The following is a 6,767-nucleotide window of genomic DNA, read 5'->3' as shown; positions in this document are numbered from 1 at the left end:
GCAGGCACACGCATGAACAGTGTATTTGATTGACCTCATGTATTTCCGGTGTTTGTTCTGCCAGACATTGACGATCGACATTTGCAGGCAGCTGATGCGTCCGTGAAGGCTGGAAGGCACATACTACACCTCAGGAATGTCACCTGACACAGGGCCAGTAGCCGCTGATTACATAGGTGCAACGAATGATGCAAGCGACCGCTTCGTAAACCTCTGTAGCTTCCATAAAATGGTCCTGTAGAGTGTCGTCCACGGAATGGGTGCCCCTGCGGAGTTTATTCTATACGACAGGACGCACTGCTCTGAAGTACGGCCGAAACGCCGACAGTCATTGCACTGAAGAGTACTACGGCAGGCACGGCTTATATGCGCAGCCTTGTGAGAATGGAGACACAAGGGTGGAATCACTGGGACTGGAACTTGGTACGGTAGACAGCAAACTGTCATAAAATGAGGCACGTCGTTGACAGTGATGCCCACGGCATGAGTCAAGGCAATTTCTGTATTCAAAGTACGCCTCCCCTCCATGTCTAAAAGTCTCGAGTATTCCTCTGTGTTGGAAGTGACCTTTCCGTTAGCTCGAAGGTCGTCATTAAAGCAAAATCCGCCAGATGTTCTGGCACTCAAAGAAGCTTGAGCTCTACAGCCTTCGGTTCTGGATCAATTAGAAGACAACGACGGCTTTTCACCACTAAATCTCTGCAGCTGACGAGCTCAGCTTTGCCTAACATTGTCTTGTACGTTACAATCCACACGTGGTACATCTGGAACTGCCCGATGAAATTAATTTCGTTTATGTCTATGACACCACGTAAGGCATCTCTATAATCCTGGGCATAATAGGGTCGGCCATCAAGATTCTGTAACAGAAAAACGAAGTAGAAAACCAGCTTACGAGGATGTAGGCGGAGCAGAGCAGTGTGATAGAGACTGCCTTGATTGTAAACTGTCACTGTGTTTCCCGTTCCTTCTCTCTTCCCTCTTTAATGTCTTAATTCCCTTCCCTAGTGCAAGGTAGCCAAACAGAAAACTTTCTGGTTAACATCCCTGCAATTCCCCCCTCTCTGTATCTATCTGTGATAATTATTACTGGCTGTAGATGCCGCAGGACAACCTGGGTGGAAGCCCTATTTATTCATTTCAGCTTAGAGCAACAAAAAATGGGGCTGATGGTTTAGCCGCGCGAAAGCACAGTTCTTTTCAGGTGGACACCAACAACTTGTGCGTGAAAGTGCGATTGATAAACACTAACCTAGAGAAGTTATGCGCGTCCTCATCTCTTCCATCCTCAATGATGATTTACTTATTATTAGTGCTCTCGTGTAGTGGCCAGTGAAGCTCATCTGTTTGCGCCACCAGCTGTTCGTATCTTTGTGGTGATGATATTTATTTATGTATGGTTTGCAAATGTCACCCGTAAGGTCAAGAATCACACGAATCGGTGAGCTGTTTTGAACTCGTGGAAGTAATGCTTTCGCGTTAAAATACGAGAATTCGGAACGCTGTATATGTTTTTCTCCACAATATGCTGTCACTGCAGCGAATAGCGCCGCGTGTTAAAATGCAACGCACTCTCGCGCTGTGTCTCACATATTGTCGGCTTGATAAGCTTCCATTTGCAAATAATTTTTCGCATATCTGGCGTAACAAGAAAAATTTTGATGTGAGCTCAACGGCTCCGCACTAACGTACTGGCATGTTTTTTTTTTTTTTTGTCGCTAAGTCCTAATGGCTCACTTCAATAGAGGTATTTAAACAAAGTCCAAATAAACGATGCACCCCATAAGCAGGGATCTTTCGCGTCTACTTAAGCCCAGAAGACCTCCACGACCTCGTCTATTTAGCAATGCTTCAAACGCAATGTGCTCAATGACAAAATCTTCCGCAGGAATTTCAAATGTCCATAAACACCCCACTGGTATCTTACCACCTTGAGAACTAGTTGGCGCGGCAGAAGGGTGCAATTATAAGTAAGTCACATCCTGGAGAGTGCAGAGCAAGTAAGCCGGCAGTATCCACATCATGCACCATTTCACCCATACTGGCCGCCGAAAGATGAGACTAGTTGGTGACGTGCTGGAAAGCTGTGCATAGTAAATTTCTGCAATCAATTTCTTTTCATACGCCTGCTAATATAAAAAGGAGAGTCCTCTGCGCTTGCGATTAAGCCCAGAGGGAGTTGCGCGCAATCTCTATGACGTAAGCAGCAAGGACTAAAAGCAGAAAGGATTCTAGGCACGAAGGCGACGGAGGAAAGCGCGCGTCGACGAGGCGAAAGAAACTGAGGCCGAAGAGCGAATGGGCTCTCATTAATAGCAATGAATTAACGCCCCCGGGAGCCACCTACCGAGAGCGGTACGTCAAGCACAGTCTCGAGCAATCGTTGCTCACGAAGAAAGGCGCAGGGCACAAGCGAGCGTGTCCCACGAATGCAGCCATTCAAATGAGGGCCCCTGGGTAGGGAAGACAGCGCGGCAGCTTACAAAAGGGGTTAGCTTTTATGTTTTGTACTCTGCACCACTTTTCTGGCAGCCATGCATGCTTGTCGGCACGGCGCTGCGAAAGCAAGGCTGCTTTCGCCATTTAGTGGGCGGCTTTCTAGGACTAGAGCTTTCTTTTTTCTATGCGGGCTTGTCAGACTTCATTTAAGAGCGAAAGGTTGCGTGTAAGCTACTGCAGCTCTGTTAAAAGGTGGAGACAGTGATTTAATTAAGCAAACGTACGCTCGTTCAGGCTGTGCTCGCTTTAACGGCTGATTTGCCAGCTAGAAGCAGCGCCCTTTTTTGCGCCGAACAGCCTGTCACTACGTGGGTTGATACCCGATAAGAGTACTTCGCGGATGCGGCCGGATACACTGCCGTGTCCCCATTAATCTCTTTTTCTTGCACGTATTGCAGAACGAGGGGCTGTTCCTTGGGCAGAAAATGTTCTTTGATGGTCTGCACACATCCACTTGGATGACTTTAATCAGGAGCAGCCCTTTAGTTTTGCAATTGTGAGGCGCTGTCAGCTCGAAACTTTGGATGGAAGTTACCATTCGTTGGCAGGTATTAACGGTCAGGAACCTTGCTTTGCGCAGGAAATAAGACCTCTTCTCTGTGATATTCCAAACTCTACACATGACGGAAGATAAAAGAAACTAGTTATGAATGTTTTGGCAGCTGGGCGTTTCTTTGCTTCAGAAATGTTATAAAACATCCTAAGTGAGCGAAATTCGACATGAATATATACACCAATAAGATGAGAACACTTAAAGTTTGGAAAAGAATGAGTGCAACATGCATTCTGGTGCTTGAGGGAATGAAGTTCACAATAAGCTTCTAAGCACATTTAAGCACCATATAAATAGTTTAGCATTATTATCGTTGATATATTATGAAGCTTTCCTTCACCACCTCCCATTAGGCAGTTGGTCGGGCAGCTTCTCTGCAATCCGCTTTTTTTTTTCTCGTTCCGTACTGTGAAGGTAGGGAACATACATATCGGAAAAACAAATGCAGGTTGCCTAATAAGCAAAGAACGAAAACTGGCCTCCTCTGTTTTGTTTAGGTGATGCGAATCTCTTTGTTGAGATTCATCAACGACGACGACATAGTTATTTCTTCTCTCGGAAACCAGCAGAAGAAAAAAAATTTCCGTATGTCTGAGAGCGGCAATGAAGGCTATGTAGTGCGTTTAAACAAAGATAATGTCCAACATTTAACGTATTCTGATTCTCAGTTAATTATTTCTGAACGCGTAAGAAATTAACTTCACAGTTTTCTACTGACGAGGTTACTGGATGCGCATAGTGAAGTCCAAAAATAAGTTACAAATGGTTAAGACTAGTTCGTAAATAATGTCAGGACTCCAAAACTGGCAACTTTAATAATGACACATCCTTGAGTGAGCCTTGCGAAAGGAGGCTAAGCACTATGTTCCCGTCTCCTTCTGTCGCTCAGTGAGCCATTAGCCTTTCTTGGTTGACGGGATTTATTCGCAAACTAATTTAGGCCCATGTAAATCGTACTCAGGTACACTTATCTTTATTTCAGTGAAAAAATACAGATTAACCTTAGAAAGTTGCTTGCATGTGCAATGAATAAAGAAAATAACATCGAAACATGTCAGAAACGAGGATGAGCGCAACAGTAGGTAAAAAGTTTTACATCGGGACTCTCCGCTCTCTGCATTTGGTAGTTGGTGTGAGCACGGGAGTGTAAGCGGGTAAGACATGATTTACATTATATCGGGAACAACTTCGCAGAGCCAAGTATAAATTGTGTAAATAAATTATACGCGTGCATGCGTGTCGTGCGCACGCGTGTGTGTGTGCGTGCGTGTGCGTGTGCGTGCGTGCGTGCGTGTGTGTGTGTGTGTGTGTGTGTGTGTGTGTGTGTGTGTGTGTGTGTGTGTGTGTGTGTGTGTGTGTGTGTGTGTGTGTGTGTGTGTGTGTGTGTGTGTGTGTGTGTGTGTGTGTGTGTGTGTGTGTGTGTGTGTGTGTGTGTGTGTGTGTGTGCATGCGCGCGCGCGTGTGTGTGTGTGTCCGTGAGCGTTGTATATGTTGCGTGCGTGTGTCTGTTGTAGATGTTGTATATAGACTGCCTTTACATGCAAGGCTCATGCCATAGTAGCACCAAATCAAAGCGAAATGTGTACGTCCTGTTGGGGATTATATCTGGTCAGCGCTTAGGCCAGCATACTTTGGGCTACAGTTCCCATAGTCAGCACAGTCATCATGATGTTTCCGGCGAAGGAGCGGCATAACGACCTACCTGCCGCTACGTGTGTGTAGAAAGGGCTTACAGCTGCAATGGGTTCGCTTCATGATTTGCTCATACAAAACTCGAGCCTCTCCTGGCAGAGTACTTGCTATGGGCTGTGTACATCGTATGTGTGAATTTACGCTTTCATTGCGTAGACATTAGAGCGAATGATCAAATTTTGCCTTACAAAGACAACACAGGCGTGATAAAATGGCATTATGAGCTTGTATGTATTTGTTAGCGACGTGTGCCTTCAATGGGTCTCTGCACAAATGACCTTTACTGCTCGAGTTTGCCTACACCTAGTGAACATGGACGAATTTTGGCCGGTTTATCAGACCAACATGAACGGCCGCTTCGGCAAAACCAGAGAAACTCTATGTACGATCTGTATTCTCACAGCGTATAGCACTAAATAGAGCAGATTCGCAAAAAAACTAAGGTAGGTTCCTGGAAGCCACATTAGGCATTCACAGGATACAAGTGCCTAGACTTCCGTGCCTAAGTTATTTCTTATTTGAGTAACAGCGCGTTAGCTATGCCTTTTCTACCTCTCATGTTCCTTGCAGTTAAAACTAATTTTTTTTTATGCAGGATCCCCTGGCTTCGGGGAGCAGCAGAAGTAGCAGCTGCGGCATCGGTGGCGGAGTGCCGTGTCTCCCACCACGCTGAGTGCCTTGGGTTTGGGAGGCGTTTGCCTGGGCGCGCTCATCGTCGCAACGGCAGTTGGCAACGCGCTCGTCTGCCTCTCCGTCTGCCTCGTGCGCCGCCTACGGCACCCCTCCAACCACCTCCTGGTCTCCCTGGCTGCCTCGGACCTGTGTGTGGCGCTGCTGGTCATGCCGCCCGCCCTGCACCTCGAGCTTACGGGCCACCGATGGGACCTGGGTCGAGCGGCCTGCGACGCCTGGGTGTCCGTGGACGTGGCCTCCTGCAGCGCCTCCATATTGAACCTGTGCATGATCTCCGTGGACCGCTACCTGGCAATCACGGGGCCCCTGACGTACGGTGTGCGACGTACGGCTCGAAGGGCCTGGGCCTGCATTGGCGCCGTCTGGCTTTTAGCAGCGCTCATCAGCGTTCCACCCTTACTGGTTCTTCGAAACGAGCATGGGACTCCGGAGATGCCTACATGCCTGGTCTGTCAGCACTTAGCGTACCAGTTGCACGCTACGCTTGCAGCGTTTTACATACCACTAGTGGTCATGCTTTCTATGTATTGGAGAATCCACCGAGCTGCAAAGAAAGTCGTCGAGGCAGAGCACAGAGCAAAGCCGGGACCTCGTGCAAGGAGCCTAAGGGTCGCGGTTAGAGAACGCAAGGCCTCCATAACGCTTGGAATCATCCTGACGGCGTTCACTGCGTGTTGGTTGCCTTTCTTCGCCATTGCTCTGGTGAGACCGCTGGGAGGTATGCCTCTCCCGGAACTCACCCACAGCTTGGCCCTTTGGCTTGGCTGTACAAACTCGGCGCTCAACCCTGTCATCTACGTGACTTTCCACCATGACTTCCGGCGGGCGTTCCGAGACCTTTTGTTGCTGCGTTGTGGGCGGAGAGGCAACGGAAACGTAGGCGTCGGTGGGGGAAGCGCAAACGGAGGAGGAGAGCTGCTGGAAAGGAGGAACAACAATCACCACTCGTGGGCCTGACCATGGTGGACGTCGCCTGGAGATCTCCGAGTCTCTAGAGTCGACGTGCATCGAAATCAGAGTGAGCAGAATAAGCATAATCAAAGTGAAAAGCAAGGAACTCAGCAGAATCAAGTCATATCTGACAGCAACGCGGCTGCGTTGCCTCCGCTGTTTCCTTGACGTGCGATCTTGGGCGGGGCATGTGTGAACGCTGCAGATATGCGAGCACGTCATGCTGCCATTTTAGTGACTTTGACACAAGTGTGCGTGTAGCGTGAAAAGTGGACAGGACCAAAGAAGTGCTGCTTGACGTAAGCTGTATACTATGGCGGTTGCAAGATATGAGAAAAGTATGTTGACTGTGTGATTTTTTAACTGGGCTATATTTCTG

At 48.0% G+C, this 6,767-nt stretch overlaps 1 pseudogene; it reads left to right on the top strand.

Moving 5' to 3' along the window:
• The first annotated feature begins 5,416 nt into the window (after positions 1-5,416).
• On the top strand, positions 5,417-6,394 carry LOC149333739 (5-hydroxytryptamine receptor 1 pseudogene; annotated as a pseudogene).
• Positions 6,395-6,767: the final 373 nt, after the last annotated feature.

The sequence above is a fragment of the Amblyomma mixtum genome, chromosome 8, assembly GCF_055824585.1.
Source record: "Amblyomma mixtum isolate Tamu chromosome 8, ASM5582458v1, whole genome shotgun sequence".
In the NCBI taxonomy this organism is placed as follows: Eukaryota; Metazoa; Arthropoda; class Arachnida; order Ixodida; family Ixodidae; genus Amblyomma; species Amblyomma mixtum.
This window is presented reverse-complemented; position numbering and strand designations above follow the sequence as displayed.